Here is a 20,262-nt window from a genome sequence, read left to right as displayed (position 1 = left end):
GGGGTGGCGCTTGGAGTTGGACGATGACGAACGCCGCGCCGCGGCGCTGTGGTCGTCCGCGGTTGTCCCCGGAGCCGCGTGCCGCGTCGCGGAGCTGCCGCCGCGGCCTCGTGGGAGCAACAGATTCGTGCGAGCTCCTCTGCGTCGATGTCGTCTTGCGGCCGAGGCCGAACTTGGTGTCCGTCCGATTCCACGCGATGCGGGCCGAGGACGACGGGTGGCGCAGTCGCGGTGACACTGACCATCTCTGCCTCTTCCTCGGCATCAGGAGCAGCTTCGCCATGGATGCTCGGGAGTTCACAGGCAGCGCGGAGGTGACAGGCGGGTGCGCCTACTTCTTCCTCCGGCGCGCGAACAAGGCGAGAGAGGAGCAGCCTCTTGGTCGCATACTTCTGTACAGGTACAGCTTCCAGAGCGACTGCGCCACGTTTGTCGACGAGCTGATGAGCCCCATGGTAATTCCCACTTGGTTCATACCTCGGCCGAGGATGTCTCCTCCGCTACCACGTCTGCAGTAACCGCAACAGACCAGGTTAATTTAGGTATTGTTTAGATCTTTATCCGTAAACGTCACATCGAATGTTTTTACACATGCATGGAATATTAAATGAAGTTTATTTACAAAATTTTTTGCATGAATGGACTGTAAATCGCGAGATGAATCTAATGAGCCTACTTAATCCATGATTTGCAACAATGATACTACAGTACCCATCCATTAATCATGAATTAATCATGAATTAATTAGCATCATTAGATTCGTCTTGCAATTTACAATCCATCTGTGAAAAAAGTTTTGTAAATAGACTTTATTTAGTACTTCAAATTAACAAAATTTCAACGCAAAATTTTTACATGTAAAAAACTAAACACGGCCTTACATACTCCTGGGAAAAAGATGTTTCCTGGGATCAGGCCCACTGCTCGCAAAGCTGGTTCTACGGGTGACCGGGTGTTCGGCTTCTCATGGTCGATTTGACTACTCACGTGGGTAGGTCCCACAGCCACATCAATTCATCACTTATTACTAGCTTCATCCATCCGTCGTCCTCATTCAAAGCACCGAGCGCTTCTTCTCCTTTCTTTTTTTTTCTCCCCTTCATCTCTCTCTTTTTGCTTCAGATCTGAATCCTAGGGAAGCTCCGCGAGCTTCGGCCCCAGGAGCGAGCGGTGCGGAGCGCTAGCGGCAGGGGAGGTGCGGCGCGACGGCAGGATTCTCGAGCGGCGGCGGCGGCGTCTCCAGTTGGTGGAGCTCCGCGAGCGGTGCGGCGCGACACCGGCCTTCCTCAGGAGGCGCGACGGCCTTTCAAGGGAGCCGTGACAGCGGCGGCAGGGACCTCCCCGGGCGCTCGCCCCTAGCGGCGGCGGCGAGCTTCACGGGGGTAACGGCGTTTTTTCTTATTTTTTTCCTTTTTTTGTTGATAAGAGATTTGGGTGTTTTTTTGTTTTTTTTTCAGGTGTGATTCTGGTTTCGCGGCTATTCGTATCTACTGTAGGGGGTGGGGGTGTTACAGATCAAGTTAGACTGCATATAAAAAGTAGAGCACCAGTATCGTCGGTACGGATTCATGGTAGTCAAACATAGCCAATCCATATCAGTTTTTATTTTCAGTTATATTCTGGTAGCTGTATTATCTTCACAGATCATTGAACTTTGAATGTCCAAGTATTTGAATAGGGATGCAGAGATCTAGAGGGTTTCAAACACCTTTTTTATGAATCTAGTAATAGATGTCACTAGTTTTTCTGAATGAGTATATACCTTTTTTTTCTAATAGCTATAGACAAACCTTTTTTCATTTTCTTTTTTGTACAGTAGATGGATGACAATACTAATTCGGAAGGTGTCCGGTCAAGTAATGAAGCTAAAAGATCGAAGCAAACCTCCAGAGTTAGTATATCTTTTTCACCATTTTATCTCCCCATGCGCCTTTTTCCATTACTTCTGAATAATCAGATTGTTCCTTTTATGTTGTGTGCATGATTTTTTTTACCGGGACCAAGTAAGTAATGTAACACCTCCCCCCCTCCTCCACATTTTTTTTGTACCTTTATGTTCTCAGGAAGATGAACACACAAGCACCTGTGATGGCGGCTCTTCAAGAGCGGCAGTGCCAATGAATTTGGAAGGATGTTCAGTATGTGCCCCCCATCAACAACTGCTGTTATTTTTGTTTTTGTTTTTTCATGCCGCTACATATGGCCTTAGGAGACCTTAGCAATAAATTTATAACAAGGTTTATATCAGAGACCTTAGCAGTAAAGTTTTTTTATGTGTTAGTTAATTTTTTATATGGATATGTTCTGTATCTGGCGGCCATCTTTTTTTTTTGGTTGATAACTTTTGACCAATTTTTTTCACCTTTTATATCATCACAAAAAGCTTTTTCATCTACCAAAATTCCCCCTGTAAAAAGTTTTCATGTAAAAGTTATACGGTACTATGTTATCACTTCGACAATGACAAAAATTTTTGCTTCTGTTCACACAAACTTTTATACCATCCATGTTCAACTTTTGTATTTGGTAAATTTTTCATCAAAAAGTTTCTCCACTAAACTTTTTCTCACACCTTCAACATAATTTATTTCTTTGCAACAAAATTTTGTCTCTCGCGTCAGTTAATTTTTTTATGGACAAGTTCTGTATGCAAGGGCAGAAGTTTTCTTAGCATTTTCAGCACCATAGAAGTGTCTCAAAAGTTTTGCAGCTATAATTTTTTTCTATGAACAAGTTCTTTCTGATGAGTATAGTTCAATGGACATTTTTCTTTCTACTCATTTTTTTTATGCACCAAAATTTAAATCTACTAGTATCATGACAAAGCAATTGCATATTATTCTGAGGCTCATTCCAACAAAAACCATATTCAGGTTTTTTTTGCATATTACTTAAATTTATTTTTTTTCTCCTATATAATTGAATTCATTTTTTTGTTTCTCAAAATACAACCCAGCTCTGACAATATTACTTAAATTTTATTTTTTCCCTATATAATTGAATTGAATTCATTTTTTCTCCTATATAAGTTTTTTTATTCAAAAAATTTATGATAAATATTTTTTCTCTTAAATTTTTTCATTCCAAAATTTTATGAAAAATATTTTATTCTTTTCTCAGAAGCATTTTTTCAGTAGTGACCATGATAAATATTTTTATTATCTTAAACTTTATGCAAGTTTGAAAATATTTTTTTCCTATTCTTTTTCTTCTGAGTTTTTGTTTGCGGATAGAACTTATTATGATAAATATTTTTACTATGCATAATCTTTTCATTTTGAAATCTTTTTTCTGCCTCATAAAGTTTTCTGATACATTTTTTTATTCTCAGCTTAACATAAAATTCTTTTTGCCTATATTTATCGTTTGCAGAAATTTAGCTACAATTCTCACTTGCGAAGATGACTAGACTTGTTGGTAGACTGTCAAAAGTTCAGAAAGAGATTGTTACATCCTGTGGATTTGGGTCATTACTTGCTCTTAGCTGCTCATCCATCCCAAACAATCTAGTAATTTGGCTGGCAAAACATTATGATTCCAGATCCAAGTCTGTAAAGCTTCCAGGTGGCATACTCGTTCCAACTGATTAGGGTCCGTCACGTCAACCTGCCATACTCGGCCCAACTGATTAGGGCCAGTCACGTCATCCTGCCATACTCAGCCCAACTGATTAGGGCCAATCACGTCATCCTACCATACTCGGCCCAACCAGTTAGGGTTTTTAGGGTTCGACTTCATTACCATATGTCTTGATTTTTAGTATATTTGAAGGTTGACTTGCCATAATTGGCTCAACTGATTAGGGTCAGTAACGTCCACCTACCATACTCGGCCCAATTGATTAGGGTTAGTCATGTCATCCTGTCATACTCGGCCCAACTGATTAGGGCCAATCACATTATCCTACTATACTCAGCCCAACGAGTTAGGGTTGTCTGGGTTTTAGTGTTCGACTCAATCATCATATCCTGTCATACTTGGGTTTTAGTATTGACTTGCCATACTTGTCCCAACTGATTAGGGCCAATCACGTTCTCCGGCCATACACGGCGCAACTGATTAGGGCCAATCATTATCAACCAGCCATACTCATTCCAACTGATTAGGGTCCGTCACGTCAACCTGCCCTACTCGGCCCAACTGATTAGGGCCAGTCACATCAACTTGCCATACTCAGCCCAACTGATTAGGGCCAATCACGTCATCCTACCATACTCGGCCCAACCAGTTAGGGTTGTTTGGGTTTTTAGGGTTCGACTTCGTCACCATATGTCTTGATTTTAGTATATATAAAGGTTGACTTGCCATAATTGGCTCAACTGATTAGGGTCAGTAACGTCCACCTACCATACTCGGCCCAATTGATTAGGGTCAGTCACGTCATCCTGTCATACTCGGCCCAACTGATTAGGGCCAATCACATTATCATACTATACTCAGCCCAACGAGTTAGGGTTGTCTGGGTTTTAGTGTTCGACTCAGTCACCATATCCTGTCATACTTGGGTTTTAGTGTTGACTTGCCATACATGTCCCAACTGATTAGGGTCAATCACGTTCTCCGGTCATACATGGCCTAACTGATTAGGGCCAATCATTATCAACCAGCCATACTCGGTCCAACTGATTAGGGTCCGTCACGTCAACCTGTCATACTCGGCCCAACTGATTAGGGCCAGTCACGTCATCCTGCTATGCTCGGCCCAACTGATTAGGGCCAATCACGTCATCCTACCATACTCGGCCCAACCAGTTAGGGTTGTCTGGGTTTTAAGGTTTGACTTCGTCACCATGTGCTTTGTAGTTTTGTCAAGTGTTCAACTAGCTCGAGCTATCAGGTGATTTATTGTAGTTTCGTTTATGACTTTGTCTGCATACAGCAAGGCTAGTTCATGTGGGGGTTTTACAGTCCTTGCTCACTGATGAGTCGATTTGATTAGTGCTTTGGCAGATGTGTTGTTTGCTTGTTATTATGATTTCGTTTGTGAACTAGCCATACAATCTGGATGGATCTATCTTCATGTAGCTTAGCGATGTTGATATTTTGATGCTTTATGCCAGTTCTAAGTGCAATTTATTGTCTGCATCTAGAAGGCCTTAGTTCTTTTCGCCTCATTTGTAGCTAGGGAATTGATGAAGATTGGCTCTTATTGATATATTAGTATATTCTGTTCGGTATCTGAATCGTGGCTTGGGGTTTGAGCTTGGCATAGGATTGACTTTGTGCTATTGGGCTTTGCGAGTCTAGATTAGTTGCAGACTTGCAGTTTGGCGCTTTTGCTTTCAATTTATATGTTCTGGTTTTGGTTAACTGGACACAAGTGCCCATGAATTATTTGATTTAACACACCCATCTGCCAATTTGGATGGTGCTTACATGTTTTGTATCCGTTTTGGTATTCAGATCCTAAAATTTAAAATGTATTTGCACATGAAACTTATATGGCCCCTCCGTATGGTTATTTGCTGATTTTATGGTTCCTTCTGGATCCTTGTCATGAATCGTGTTTTAGTAGTATCCGTAGGACACCTGAAATGTGCTTTGAGCATTTTTGGACATGGCCCAGGAATTCACTTGAACACTAGTGAGCTCTGTGAGTCTAGATTTTCGTTCTGGTTTAGTTTTTATTCTCTAACTCTATATGTTCTTTGTTTTTTTTTAAAAAAAAGTTCGCTACCAGGAAAAGGTTGTAATTGAATTCAGCAGGTTTTTGCTAATAATTTTGTTTATTGCTAATGACTGGTATATTCTACCATGCCACAGACCAAATTGACCATCTGTGAAGGAAAAGATGGCACCGAGTCATCTAATGGAGATGTGTTGATCTTTCCAGATATGATCAGATACAAAGCCTTCTAACTAATAAGCTTGTTTAGGCTTTTAAAGCCAACTGCTTCTTATTTTTTCAATCTGTAACATAATGCTTGCAGAGGTCTGACTCATTTTGACGTCGACAACTTTGTTGAAGAAGTACTTGTGAAGGATACTGAGTGGCTTCCTGGATCTCCTGAGGCTATCAGCGAGTCCTATGTCTTCACCTTCTTCATCATTTCTTTTAATTAAATTTTATTTCTATCTCTATAAACCAGGGTGTAATTCTGGAGAACAACATTGCAGGGACCAGAAGGTACCCCACCACCCTAGCCTATACCCATCCGTTAGTTCACCAAATTCAAATATCATATATTTTACGTATCTTATATTTTGCAACTTTTTTTTTGTAGGAGCCATACTTGAAGATTTCCAAACAGGCATCATTGCGTTGTTAGACCACTAAGTAACGTCAAAAAAAAGTTTGCAGGAAGAAAATATTTCTATTTTTTATGCGCACCTAAATTCTGTTGGTTATTGAATAGTTGTAATCCTTTATTATATATATATATATATATATATATATATATATATATATATATATATATATATATATATATATATATATATATATATATATATATGGAGACAGTAAAGGTGTGGCGTACATTTTTTTGTTCGATCATTCTATTTTTTCCAATTGTTTGTTGTTTTGTTGATGAAGTAAACTTGTCCTCAATTTTTTTAAAGATGTTCATGTAGTAAAGTTTTTTTTTCTCAAATTCATTTTCTTCCAATCTTTTTTCGCGGACAAGGTTTTCCCACAAAATTGTTCAATACTATATTATCTATAAATTTTTTCATGTAAGAAATTTTCATGTCAAACCTTTTTCCTTCTTTTCGAACATGTAAAGTTTGCCGGGTTCAATTTTGTTAATTTTAAATTTATTTTTTTATGTATAATTTTTTCCCACAAAATTGTTCAATACTCTATTGTCTATAAATTTTGTCATGTCAAAAATTTTTATATCAAACTTTTCCTTTTTTTACAACATGTAAATTTTGTCGAGGTCAATTTCGTAAATTATATATTTTTACTTGTTTTTACTGTTCCAAATTCTTTAATTGTAACTCTAAAACTTAGTTTTATTTTGACTCCCCCACCCAATATTTGCACCCTATTATCTCACATCCCGGAAAAAAAAAGATTCCTGAAAGAGATGGAGTGGGGCGCCATTAGTCTTCTCGCATGCGGCGGAACCTGTTTCCCGAAAAGAAAAGGAAAGAAGCGGCGGGAATCTGTATTCCGAAAAGAGAAAGAAAGAAATATAATTTCTTACTTGAAATGGAAAGGTGCGCTGGTCAGAGAATCGACCGCACCGTCGAATCCCAACGGGCGACCGTAAACTAGGCACGCCCCCCACTGCTACATACTCCAGGAGTACTACTTTCTTATCGAGCCCATACCACTATCAAGCTGTACAAATGTTTCCTGGGTAAAAATAATCACTATTTTCAAGCTTTCATCTTATGTTTATCGATATTTCTTCTCAGGTTTTTGGTCTATATATATTAAACGGTGCGCAAGTGTGTCACCTCCATATTTACAGCAAGAATTACCATGTCTATTTAAAGAACTTTTTTGTCTTGTGCAACTCGTGGATGGTTTCATGCAAAATCACGACACCTTCCATGATGTTTCTACCATGTAGAAAAGTTGTTTGTGTAGGACTGATAACCTTTTGTGCAACTGTGGTGATTCTGTTTGTAGCTACTTTTGTAAAGATTTTAAAGCTAACATTCAGCAAACATATTGGTCTGTATTGCTGAATTCTACTAGCTTCTTTACATTTGGGCAACAAGATTATTGTGCCGAAGTTGAGGTTAAAAAGGGGAAGTGTACCATTGTGGAAATCCTCAAATAAAGCAATTAAATCATCCTTTATTGTACCCCAAAAGGCCTGATAGAATTCAGCAGGGAAACCATCCGGCCCAGGTGCTTTATTATGCTCCATTTGAAAGATAGCTTTTCTCACTTCCTCTTGTGTAAACCGTTCAACAAGAGCTTCATTTTCTAGATCTGTCAGTTGTGGGATATCATCCTTACGCGTCTCGTCCAGTCGAAAATTATTTTCTTCTGGAGGACCGAAAAGACCTTTGTAATATGTGGTGATAAACTTTTTTAGATCTCTGTCACCACTTATTACCTGATTCCCATCATGAATTTGAAATATTATAGTCTTCCTATGTTTTCCATTAGCAATAAGTTGGAAATATTTTGCATTAGAATCGCCTTCTAATAAATCCTTTGTTTTTGCCCTTTGATACCATTTAATTTCCTCTTCACGTAGAAGTTGTGCTATGCGGTTCTTCAAGCATTGTTTAACATCAATTTCACGTGTAGATAGAAAAGAATGTTCTGCTTTTTTATCCATCTCATCAAGAGCATCAAGTATGTCTTTCTTTTCTTTTTTGTTTGCCCCACTTACATTTTTTGCCCATCCCCGAAGGAACTGCCGAAGCCTCCTAATTTTAGCTTGCCATTTTTCCATGGGTGCAGAGCCTGTATCTTCTTCAGACCACACTTTCTTTACCATGTCCATAAAGCCATCTCTGAGCAACCAACCTAGTTCAAATTTAAATGTTGGTTGATTACTATCAGATGATGCTACTCCCGTATTTTGCAGTAAAGGCGTGTGGTCTGATATATCCCTAGACAAGGCAATCACAGTGGATAGGGGAAACTTCTGTTCCCATTCTGTGGCCATTAAAATTCTGTCCAATTTTTCATAAGTAGGGTTTGGTAAAGAGTTAGCCCATGTGTATTTTCATCCGGACATTTCTAGTTCCCTTAAGTTTAAGCCATCAATAATTGCATTAAACAAGAAGGGCCAGCGGCTGTCAAAATTGTCATTATTTTTGTCGTACGGAGTTCTTAAAATATTAAAGTCACCACCCACAAGGATAGGTAACTTTTCATGACTACACATGTTAACTAACTCTGTTAAAAACTGTTCTTTCGAATTGTTTTGTGCTGGACCATAGACCACCACCAAAGCCCATTTGAAGCCATCCATTTTGGTGCACAAATGGAATTTAACATAGTGATCGCCCTCATCTATAGCTCCTATGTCATAGAAGTTAAGATCAATTCCTAAGAGAATCCCTCCTGAGCGTCCTCTAGGCTCCTTAACATGCCATAGAAAATCTCATCCAGCACACAAATTTTTAAGAAAAGGGGATGTAAAGTTCTTCCTTCCAGTTTCCGATATAGCGATGAAACTGAGGTTATGCTCTTTCGTGGGATCTGAGATGAATTTGTGTTTTTTTGGGTCTTTAAACCCATCACTGTTCCAAAAAACTCCTTTCATTATACAGAGTTTGGAATATGGATTCCTTGGTCTTTCTTACTCTTTTTGGATTTTAGTTTTGTTTTTGAAGCAATAAGATCTACTTGATCATTGCCCAAATCCATTACCTCCTCCATAATTTCCCCACACAAGTGATTAAGAATAAATCTATCCAACTCCTCTTCCTCAGCCAATTCCTTTTCCTCTTTTTCTAACACATTAGTTTTTTTATCAACAACGTGTAACTCAAGCATCCTATCCAATTCTATTTTTTTCAAATGATCTATCGACCCTTTTACACTAGTAAAATCAACTCTTAGGGAAATACCAATACTACTGTAGTTGGAAGTAATAAGGTCATCTGAAAAATTTAGAAAAGAGTTGGGATGTTTGGTGTCACCTTCGAGGCGTGATGCCTTGAGCTTTTCAGCCTTGTCGAGGCACACCTCGTCCGCTGTCTCCGCTTGGCGCTTGCTCCTGCGCGCCATGGCTTGGACTGGCGATGCCTCCGAGATGGCCGCCAGTTCATCAACCGACGGCGCCGCGCTTTCCACGTCGGACATTCCAAAGCGCTCCAGTTCACGCTCAACTTCATCACTGTACAGCTCTGATTCTTCACCGTCCAGCTCTGATTCTTCACCATGCTCCCCCATTGGAGCAACCCCCTCATCAAGGCCCAGCTTAAGACCTAGCTCCTGATTCTCCATGTGCACGCCACCCTCTTGCAGTAAATCTTTACCATTGGCCTCAGCATTTGTGACAGCAGCAGTGTTATCACCAAGTGCCTCGTCGACCATGGTAGACGTGCCACTATTTGCTACCAGCAAGCCATCTGAACCAGGATCTTGTATACGATAAATAGGACGCTTGTTCTGCTGTGCCGGTGCTATAATCCGGATGGCAGCTCCCTTGCTCACCAGGATGTTACGCCTATGAGTAGCAATATTAGAGTTCCCCCCAGGTAACACCGGTGCATCACTTTTGTTTCTAGACTCTTTGGCCTCTTTGCCATTAGTTGCGCCTTGTTGTGTGCCTGGTGCTTTGTTGTTCTCCCTCGTGCCTTTGTTGTTGTCATCATCTGTCGGTGTCCCGACCCGGGGGCCCGGATCCCAACTAGTAAATACTGCGTGTTTCTTCATCCCAGATGATGATGCAAGAGGCAACACAGTAACGCACGATTTATCCTGGTTCCGGCCGCGGGGCCGTACGTCCTGCAAAGGGGGTGTGCGAGGGCACTGTATTATCTTGCACCCAGAGTGCTTGTAGTAGGGGATACAAGCGAGGCGAGAGAGGGAGGAAGGCTCCCAAGTCTCTGCTAGAAGAGGGATTGAACGTGGCGAATAGGGATGCCGGAGCGTAAGTGATGATGGATCACGTCTGGAAGCGTGTCGGCGTCCCTTCTAAAGGAGGCCCGCCTCCTCCTTTTATAGTCACAAGGAGGGGCGGCGCACATGAGTGGGGGCGTGGAAGTCATCGTTTTCCCCCGAACCGCGGGGTACAGTGGTCGAATACTGTAGAAAGTACACTGTGGGGCATGGCGACCGGCGAGGCGGTCGTCCTGGATATCGTCCTTCGTCCCACGGAGATCGCGCCGGTGTCCTGCCAGCTCCTGTAGACGGCGTGGCTGTCGCTGTAGGGCGTACTCCAGTGGTGGCATTCTGCGGGCCCCGCAGGTCAAAGTCTTGTGTGCTCCAGTGGCGGTGGGGCACGCGGCGGTCCCGGACCCCTTGGTCGGAGTACTGGTGTGCACGTTAGGAGGTCCAGAAGGCACGTGGAAGTCCCGGACCCCTCGAGGGGGGTCCGGGGCTTTGGCTACGGTGACGGGCGTCCCTCTTCGAGAGGTCCGTGGCGACACCGGACCTCCCCCTCAGCAGAAGATGGGCCCGGGGCCATACGTATGATGAGGTGGAGCCCGGTCAACCGGAGTTGGCAGAATTGTAACGGGGACTGTGCTGAGCGCGTCTTGTCCTGCGTCGCAGGTTCCACAGTGCGTCAGCCTGGCCGTTGCGTCAGCCAGGGGCTCAGTGCCTTTCTTCGTCACTCGTTCCTCCCCAAGACAGGGAAAATTGCCACGTAGGTGGCAATGTGTTTGTATCTTTCGACGGCCTCGCGGCTGTAACCCTTTGTAATCTTTATTTACATTTGAGCAATGAAGTCCCCTTTTATTTTTTACGGGGAGTATGATCGAGGGTATAGGGGCATACAGAGGGTTACAGGCCTCGAATATGTGTGAAGTCTCCTTCGCGGGGTTGCGTCAGCGCACACGCGGGTGTAGCCCCTGAGGCTTTGGAGGAGAGTTTGTGCTTGTCCAAGGGCTATAAACGTTGTCCCACTGGGTTGCCTCGCCGGGGTGGCCGTCCAGCGTCTTTTTTCAGCCGGCAACGACACTCTTTCAGCCGCCCTCGGCATTCTCTGTGCTGGTACAGCGACCCGTCGTTCAGCTTAATCATCAGGGGAGCGTACGTTAATAGCGAAGGATTTGATTACACACGTGGAGCTTCGTAGTTGACGGTCGTCGGCTTATTCGAGGGTGTGATCGGAACCGTGGCGTGCGAGGTGCCCCCGAGCCCAGGCCTGTGTGAAGGCGTTCAGGGGAACCCTCGACTTTGATTACGACCCTCGTCGCCCTTCCACAGGGAGGAGGGGTGAAGCGCACCATGCTACCCATGCCCGGGCCGCGAGCAATGGCTGCTTCGGTGAGCTGTTAGCGGGTAGTTCAAGTGGACGTCCGTGCCCTGTTCGATAGGGGTCGGCTCGTGGTCCTTGGACACGTCTCATAGAGCGCTCGCGAGGGTTCGCTAGGCGGGGCTCGGACCCATTCGATAGGGTCCGAGGGCTCGATGCTCTCCCTCGATGGGATCCCCCTTCTAGGCACCCTCGACTGGCCTTGAACACTGCGTAGGATGTCTTGAACTCCGCGTTCGAGGGTGGCTTGTATGGCACATCCCTGCAGTCCCTGACTCTGGTGATCTGGGGCGCCTGTCGAACCTCCGAAGGGCCAGGCTTCGGACCCCTGATCAGTAAGGCCTTGAAATGCGATTCCTTCGAGGGTAAAGGGACCCCTGAAGGAATATTCCGTCTTGATTCGAAAACAACGCAGAGTCACGAGTCACGCGCGCGGGTCTTCCGCTGGTGGTAGGCGACGTGGCCCGATTCGTGCGGTGCGGTGCGGGCAAGCCTTTTCAAGCGGCAGCCTCGGGTAGATGAAGCGGCGTGGGCGGCGGCTGACGGATGGGATAGTGTAACAGTCGCGCCGTGCCCGCCGGTTACCGTGCCGCAGTTATTGCTGCGTGTGCGCGTGGGAGACTCTGCGGTCGCGGGACCCAGCCGTCAGCGACAGCGAAATTTACCGCATTCAATGCGGCAGATTCGGCCTGAGGTGGAGGACCCGCCCATCGTGGTGAATAAAAAACGAAAAGAATGGGGATGTTTGGGCTCACCTGGCTGTTTGCCTTCATCTCACTTTGCCTTCTCCGCCTCCCCTGCATCCTGAGCCCGCAGCCAAGAGCGAAAGGGAGGAACAAGAAGGCGAGGAAGAGAGAGAGAGAGAGCACCTTAGCCATCCCGGAGTGTTCATTCCCCTGTCCCCCCTTGACTCGGAGAGATGTCGGACATCCAGGAGCCATTACCGTGGGGAAATCCTCCGCCACCGTGGCGGTTCTGGAGCAGTTGGTGGCCGACCGGCTACTGCCACAGATCACCGACTCGGGGGCGCCGGCGTGGATTTCCCCGCATCCGGACGAGACTGAGCCGAAGCCCCCGCAGGGCTATGTCGTGAGCTTCGTGCGCCTTCACGAGCGAGGCTTCGGCGTCCCCGTCAGCCGGTTCATGCGGGCGCTGTGCGATTATTATGGAGCGGAGCTGCACAACTTTAGCCCCAACTCCATCTCGCAGGTGGCGGTCTTCGTCGCCGTCTGCGAGGGGTACCTCGGGATAGAAGTGCACTGGGATCTCTGGATCCACCTGTTCCGCGGCGAGCTTTTCATCGAGAGCGGGCGGGGCCAACCGAGGCGGTTCGCGCGCGCTGGTGGCCTGACGTTCCGTGCATCACTCCCGGAGGAACCTCTACATCCACAGCAAGATGACGGCAAACAACGCCGGGTGGAGCCGAGGGTGGTTCTATCTTCGGAACTACAGCGGCGCGCTCCCGGCATTCACCAACATGGTGCTCCGGGAGCGGCCACCGAAGTGGAATTGGGGGGTGTCGCCCCCAGCACAACAAGACAAGCTCGAAGTCCTCACTGACGCGCTGGCGCATCTGGCGAGGAAGGGGTTGACGGCAGCGGCCGTCATCGCAAACTTCCACTGGCAGAGGGTGATCCCGCTCGTGGAAAGGGCCCTGCCGATCTTCCAGCTCACCCCCGGGAGCCAGGTGGAGGGCTCGAGGACATCGTACAAGCTGCTTTCCCACACCACCGCCGCCCGGAGGGCAAAGTACGCGGTGGCGGAGTTCCCCTAGGACCCCGAGGATCTTTGGAGGATCAAGATGCGCCCCGAGACGGGGTACATTTCTCTGGTAAGTTTTGACTTCGAATCCGGTGTGTGTTGTGTAGCCCCCTTTTCCTGAGCCCATCTCGGTCGTGCTTTGCAGGGGTTGAGGTGCGGCACCTCGAAGCCCCCGGTCCCGGAACAACGCCTGATCAACCGCCTCCACGCGGAGAAGATGAAAAGGCAAAAGGACGCGGCAGAGGCAAAGGTCGAGAGGAGGAAGAGGAAGGCGAAGCACGACAAGACGTGCAAGCTCGCTCACGCGGAGAGGAAACCGCGGCCCGTCACGCCCGAGTCCTCGGAGGAGGACGAGGAGGAGACCTCGGATGCCGAGGACCACTCTCTGGGGGGAAACGAGGCGGCAGCGGGTGCGAGCCCCCCACCGAGCTATGAGTGGGAGGATGACGAAGGGGCACCGGCGGTGCCGGAGGAGACAAGGGCCGAGGCAGAGTCCTCGGCGGGCCCATCCCTCGGGGGTGTGGAGCGGTTGCCGTCGCCTCCGGTAGCCGGTGAGGAGACACCCGCGCCCCAGGTGCTGATCCGCGGCGACGAGGCTGCGGCGGGCGTGGAGTCGTCCGTGCTGGCAGCCTCGAGTCACTAGGCCGACACGAGGGGGGCGCCCTCGGGGCAGTCTTCGAGGGGCGGCATGGTGCCTCGGGCCTGAAGAAGCGCCACGAGGAAGCGGAGCATGAGTGCTCGATCCAGGTAAGTAAACTTGGGTTTCGTTTTTGTTGCGTGTTTGGTGGATTTCTCGATCCTGTTGTCCTCAACTTGTGTTCCTTTATTTCCAGCCATGTGGCCGTCGCCAAGGATGCGGTGCAGCTTGCCCCGGCTAAGGCTCTCAAGACCGGGGAACGCAGCACGCCGCACACGGCGCCGCAGCCCCTGCCTGCCGTGGACCTCGTGGCGGAGGCGGCGGAGCTGCGGGCGGCCGTAGCCCGAGGGGCCCAGGCGGCCCAGCAAGCCCGAGTACAGGAGGAGGGCGGCGCCGGCCAGAGCGGTGTTGAAGCAGCCGCTCAGGCTGACGATGCCGAGGAGACCGGTCGGGGCGGTGCCGGTGGCCCAGCGTCGCCCGACCGGATACGGGAGGAGAAACTGGCGGGGGCGCGCAGGAGCGCCCTGCCGACCATGTAGAAGAAGGGGCCCTCGTCCTCCAGCCCCCGAGGGCTGAGGCCGAGGGCATCGCAGAGGAAGAGACGGCGCAAAGGGCGCCAGTGGTGGAAGGAGCCCCCGTCTCGGAGCCCACCAAGGCCCCGTGTCGGGTGCCACAATTAGGGACACCCTAATTGGAGTACTAAAACAACTTTCGAAAACACAAACACATGTTAAGGCAACTGGGCCCACAAAGGCCCCCGGCCTCCTTCCAAATCTGGAAGAGAGGAAAAGACTCAAAGAAGCCCAGCATGTGGCCCATTCGCACCCCTCTCAGGCCCACCGAACAATCTCCGCCCCGCTCGAGGGTAGCGAATCTACCCTCGGGCGGGTCACTCATCTCCGCCTCGCTCGAGGGCTCCCCTCGGACCCTCGACCGCGCAATCGCATTTCCGCCTCGCTCGAGGACAGCGGACCTGCCCTCGAGCGGGTGGCCAGTCTCCGCCTCGCTCGAGGACAGCGGACCTGCCCTCGAGCGGGTGGCCAATCTCCGCCTCGCTCGAGGCCATCTCTCGGCACAAGGGACAAGTGGCCCCGCCGCCCAACCGACCGCCGTACAAAGGCATTAAAGGCCAGCTACTCCGCCACGGCTCAAAGGACGGGCGGTGTCAGACTGCCACCCCCGCAGTGGATGTGACCGGCGTCCCGTCCACTGACCCCGGTCACCGCTCTGCCACCCCAGCCGCTATAGCAGCTGGGGTACAAGACAAGTTGGCGCCGCCCTCGTTACTGTCACGCCGACATCAACCATCCGAACACTCCTCCCCCTGGGGAAGGGGTCTGGCGATGTCACGTGCCCTTCCGGGAGGGGCACTCCGCATGCGCGGACGGTCCCGGACCTCCCTCTTGTGGGGTCCGGGACTTCCACGCGCCCCCGGACCTTCTAGTGCGCACGCTCGCACCCCGACTAGGGGGTCCGGGACCGTCCCACGCCATTACTACCGCTGGGACTCTGCAGGACGGCCGCCGCCATCTCCACGAGACCAAGGACGGAGCCCAGGATGATGGCGATGTGCGTCGCCCTCCCACAGTACACTTCCTACAGTGCTCGACCACTGTACCCGCGATTCAGGGGAAAACGACGACTTCCGCGCCCCTACACTCATGTACGCCGCCCCTCCTTACAACTATAAAAGGAGAGGGTGGGCTTCCTTTTGGAGAGGCTGATCGACTCTCTCCAATCAAAGGTTGGAAGTAAGTTCTCTGAACTCCCCCTTAGAGGACTCTCAGCACGACTGAGCACTCATCTCAACCAACTCCACCTCTAGCAGAGACTTGGGAGCTTCTCTCCCTCTCTCGCCTCGCTTGTATCCCCTACTACGAGCACTTCGGGTGCAAGATAATACAGTGCCCTCGCACACCCCCTTTGCTGGACGTACGGCCCCGCGGCCGGAACCAGGATAAAACCGTGCGTTACTGTGATTGCCTCTTGCATCATCATCTGGGACGAGGAAACACGCAGCATTTACTAGTTGGGATTCAGGCCCCACGGGTCGGAACGCCGACAGTTGGCGCGCCAGGTAGGGGCGCTGCGTGACTTTTTCTCTCTTTTTCCCACTTGATCTCCAGGAATGGCGAGCAGATCGAACCCATACCCTATGGGTGTTTCGGATCCGTTTCCAGCGGGACGCGCGATCTCGTTCGGGAGTCTCGAGTTCAGGACAACCGGCAACGGTTACCTCATGCAGCTCCTCTCCTCCGAACGCAACCTCATCACTCCGACTTCGCCAGCCCGGCGCAACAGGCGCTCGGGTCAGCGTTCGCGACAAGCACGCGTGGAGCGGCGTCGTGCGGCACGCCACAGCTCCCCCACGTGGGTCGAGGCTGGCGTGTCGCAACTCAGCATCACGACCAATGGGGCAACCATTTCGCCATCGCGTGCCTCGGCGTCATCTGCGCCGGCACCATCGCCTGCGGCAACACTAGTGCCTCCCAGGGGGGACTCGACTTCGGCGTCGCCCTTCCCCTTCGGGATGCGCAACGCTGCCGCCCACGCCTCGTCAACCGTCGCTGACTTCATCGAGCGTGGGGATCTGCCGGGTTATCATCTTCGGTCGATTCGCAGCCCCATCGCGTCATCTCCTGACGAATCCTACCCCGAGACGGCGAGCTCGATCGCCGACGACATCGACTTCTTCATGACCAACTTCGTAGCCAAGGAGGCCGAGGACTACTCCGGGGCCCGCAACCCCGACGCTCTCCGCGCGTTCCAGCTGGCGACGGCCTACTGCCTCACCTGCTCCGAAGACTCCAGCGAGGGGGATTTCGATCCTTCCCGGGAGTGCTTCATGGTGGACCTTGCGGACGAGCAAAATGACAACGCCCCAGGCAACGACGGGGAAGCCGGGGCGGACGCGCGGGCAAAGCAACCAGCGAACCCGCCTGCAGCGCCTTCCTCGTCAAGCTCGGCGGCGCGACAGGCCCAGCTGGCGCAGCTCAAAGAGCTTCAAGCCAAGCTCGACGAGCAGCGTCAACAACCCCAGGAGCTACGCGCCGCACTCGAGCAGCAGCGTGCCGTGCCTGGAGCACACGCCCAGGCGGCGGGACGTGTTGCCCGGGAGCGCATCCTGGCCGACGACAACGTCGACAAATCTCCGGAACTGAAGACGGCGGGCGAGAAGCTCGTCGCTGCGACTTACCTACTCCAAGCTATGCCCGAGCCATCGACTCCTTCGGGCCGCAACATGCGCCGCGAGGCACAGGAGCTCATCGAGCAAGCTGCCGTGCAGCAGGCCGAGAGTTCTGCGTCTCGCATGCGCTCGAAGGCCCCGGAGCAGTGTGATGGGACTGCGCACCAGGACCGTGAGGTCTCCGTGCACACACCCCCAGCGGCGAAGGGCAAAGCAGCCGTAGCGCCCGGCGCGAGGACACCCTCGGTGCACGAGCGCATCGGGAGAGTTCCCGTAAGGGAGCGAATCCGTGACACTCGCGGGCATGCTGGCGACGGCGACACCCGCAACGTCATCGACGGCAGGAGGTACACCCCTCGACGGGGTGGACGCTTCGACCCCGAGCACGACAGGGGTGAGTCACCAGAGCCTCCGGGCACCCGGGTGTTCAGCCGGGAGATTCGAACCGCGCCTTTTCCCCCGCGCTTCCGACAACCCAACACCCTCGTCAAATACTCGGGCGAGACTGATCCTGCAGTCTGGCTTAACGACTACCGCCTAGCATGCCAGCTAGGCGGCGCGACAGAGGACGCGGCCATCATCCGCAACCTTCCTCTCCATCTTGCTGACGCCACACGAACGTGGCTCGAGCACCTGCCGGCGGATCAGATCCACAACTGGGTCGATTTGGTCCACATCTTCGTGGGCAATTTCCAGGGCACGTATGTTCGCCCTGGGAACTCTTGGGACCTCAAAGGGTGTCGCCAAAAGCCCCGCGAGTCCCTGCGTGACTACGTGCGACGCTTCTCCAAGCAGTGCACCGAGCTCCCCAGCGTCACCCACGTCGAGGTCATTAACGCTTTCCTCGAGGGTACGACGTGCAGGAACTTGGTGCATGAGCTTGCGAGAAGCCGACCCGTTAACACCAATGAGTTGTTCGACGCTGCCACCAACTACGCCGCCGGCGAGGAAGCGGTTGGTGCCATCTTCGACGACAAATCGAGCAAGCGCAAAGACGATGCGCCCGCGAAGGGCGGCAGCGTCAAACCCAATGCCCCCGCCAAGAAACTGAAGCGGGGGAAGAAGGGAAAGAAGCCGGACCCACCAAGCCAGCGCAGGTCAAGACAGGCAGGGGACTCCGAGGAGGCCTTTGCAGCTGCCCCAGACCGCAAGGGACCTCGAGGCCCCCCTCGAGGCGGTGGTGGCCAGTTCGACGACATGCTTAAGAAGCCGTGTCCTTACCACAAGGGCCCGGTCAACCATACCCTCGAGCAGTGCGAGATGCTCAAGAAATACTACAACCGCGTCGCGCATCGCGACGAGGACAAGAAGAAGGATTCTGGTGACAAAGGTGGAGATGACGAGTTCCCTCCAGTGGAGAACGCCTTCTTCATCTTTGGAGGAACAACGACGAATATGACTTCTCGGCAGCGCAAGCGTGAGCGCCGCGAAGTCTTTTCCGTTACCAAAGCCACGCCATCCTACCTCGACTGGTCGAAGGATACCATCGCCTTTGGCCGCGAGGACCACCCCGACTACGTCCCGCATCCAGGACGGTATCCGCTCGTTGTCGATCCCATCATCGGCAACACTCGCTTCTCCAAGGTGCTCATGGACGGAGGCAGCAGCCTCAACATCATGTACGCCCCTACCTTGGAGCTCATGGGGATCGGACTGGACAAGCTTCGCCCCAGCAAGTCGCCATTCCATGGCGTTGCGCCGGGGAAGCGAGTCCAACCCCTCGGCCAGATCGATCTGCCTGTATGCTTCGGCACAGCCGCCAACTTCCGCAAGGAGGTTCTTACTTTCGAGGTGGTGGGATTTCCAGGGTCCTATCATGCCATCCTTGGTCGTCCTTGCTACGCCAAGTTTATGGCTGTCCCCAACTACACCTACCTCAAGCTCAAAATGCCGGGTCCGAAGGGCGTCATCACCATCGGCTCTTCGTTCGAGCACGCCTACGAGTGCGACGTCGAGTGCGTTGAGCGTGCGGAAGCTCAAGCGGAGGACGAGGCCCTCGCAGCCACCCTCGACAAAATGGCGAGCGAGGCCTTAGACTCCACGCACCGACACGCCAGGAGCTTCGAGCCCGCTGAGGGTATCAAGAAAGTACCCCTCGACCCAAGCCACTCCGACGACAAGGTGTTGCAGATCAGCGCCACCCTCGACGACAAATAGGAAGTGGTGCTCGTCGATTTCCTCCGCGCCAACGCAGATATCTTTGCGTGGAGCCCCTCGGACATGCCTGGCATACCGAGGGAGGTCGCCAAGCACTCTCTTGATGTCCGACCCAACTCCAAGCCGGTGAAGCAGCGCCTAAGACGCTTCGACGAGCTCAAGCGCCGGGCGATCGGCGAGGAGTTGCAGAAACTTCTGGCGGACGGATTCATCAAAGAGGTATTCCATCCCGAGTGGCTAGCTAATCCAGTATTAGTGAAGAAAAAGAGTGGAAACTGGAGGATGTGTGTGGACTACACTAGTCTAAATAAGACATGTCCGAAGGTTCCCTTTCCCTTGCCACGAATTGATCAGATTGTAGATACTACTGCGGGATGTGAGCTCTTATCCTTTCTTGATGCTTACTCCGGTTACCACCAAATCAAGATGAAAGAGTCCGACCAGCTCGCGACTTCTTTTATCACACCTTTTGGCACGTACTACTACGTTACGATGCCCTTTGGCCTCAGAAACGCCGGAGCTACCTATCAACGGTGTATGCTCCACGTTTTCCGAGACCATCTCGGGCGGAGCGTAGAGGCATATGTCGATGACATCGTTGTAAAATCCAGGAAGGCGGACGACCTGGTTGCCGATCTCAGGATCGCATTCGATTGCCTACGGGCCAAAGGGGT

The 20,262-nt window shown here is 50.8% G+C and overlaps 2 long non-coding RNA genes across 4 annotated transcripts; both read left to right on the top strand.

The window, feature by feature from the left end:
- The first annotated feature begins 1,076 nt into the window (after positions 1 to 1,076).
- On the top strand, positions 1,077 to 5,657 carry LOC120693007. 3 transcript variants are annotated; one of them, XR_005682818.1, is made up of 4 exons: positions 1,077 to 1,382; positions 1,458 to 1,558; positions 1,817 to 1,891; positions 2,064 to 5,657. It is a non-coding gene; the product is annotated as an uncharacterized LOC120693007 (long non-coding RNA). The 3 variants fall into 3 exon arrangements; XR_005682817.1 differs by having other exon boundaries at positions 1,458 to 1,571; XR_005682816.1 differs by lacking the exon at positions 1,077 to 1,382 and having other exon boundaries at positions 1,398 to 1,571.
- A 148-nt stretch (positions 5,658 to 5,805) lies between these two features.
- Positions 5,806 to 6,353, top strand: LOC120693006. The gene is made up of 2 exons (XR_005682815.1): positions 5,806 to 6,127; positions 6,225 to 6,353. It is a non-coding gene; the product is annotated as an uncharacterized LOC120693006 (long non-coding RNA).
- Positions 6,354 to 20,262: the final 13,909 nt, after the last annotated feature.

The sequence above is a fragment of the Panicum virgatum genome, chromosome 9N (assembly GCF_016808335.1).
Source record: "Panicum virgatum strain AP13 chromosome 9N, P.virgatum_v5, whole genome shotgun sequence".
Classification (NCBI taxonomy): Eukaryota; Viridiplantae; Streptophyta; class Magnoliopsida; order Poales; family Poaceae; genus Panicum; species Panicum virgatum.
The sequence above is the reverse complement of the archived record's forward strand: the minus strand, read 5'-3'. Positions and strand labels throughout refer to the sequence as shown.